This window comes from Osmerus eperlanus, chromosome 10 (assembly GCF_963692335.1).
Source record: "Osmerus eperlanus chromosome 10, fOsmEpe2.1, whole genome shotgun sequence".
Lineage (NCBI taxonomy): Eukaryota > Metazoa > Chordata > Actinopteri > Osmeriformes > Osmeridae > Osmerus > Osmerus eperlanus.
Window position 1 is genome coordinate 3,370,066 of NC_085027.1, and position 715 is coordinate 3,370,780.

Below are 715 nucleotides of genomic sequence, written 5' to 3' on the forward strand. Positions count from 1 at the left end.
TAATATTCGGGAAATACAGAATTGTGTATAGTTGCGTCTTCCTCTTCTAAACCTTCCCAAATAAGACTTCAATTAAGACTTCAATGCCATTCTTGAAACAAACTGAAGAAACAATATGTATTACCATAGGTCATACTAACTGCTTTGTATGAATGTGTGCATGTGTGAAGTGAACAACCAATTGGAAGCAAATGCACGGCCATTTGTCATTTTTAGTAGTGTTATCCTATCCTTCGACTCATTCACAGTTTTTTAATTCAATGCATTGCAAGTGGTGTCAAATTTGTGAGTCAGTTGTTCCAAATGTGACAAATACATATTTGTGGGAAATGTTAATCTGATAAATGCTCTTAAACCATATGTGAATGTTACGTAGTCAATGCATTTGGTTGCAATAATTGTAAAGACCAGTTCTCTAATTATATCCCACTCTAGGCTTTTAACAGCGAGTAGTTTCCCTCCGAATTCTGAAAACAGCACTGCTGAAAAGATTTTACAACGCGCTTCGCTAACTTGTAATGGGGGATGGGTTTTAAAGTGAAGGGGGGCACAACAGGGTCAGGGGGAGAGGTGGGGGCCTCTCCCTTTCTCTACAGCAGGGAAGAAAGCGGTCGGGCAAGAAGCATAGCCAAAACCTACAGCTAGGGAGAGAGGGAGCAGAGAAATAGATGGGGGAGGGACCGAGTTGGAGCAAGAGCGCGGCTTATTGGTAGGC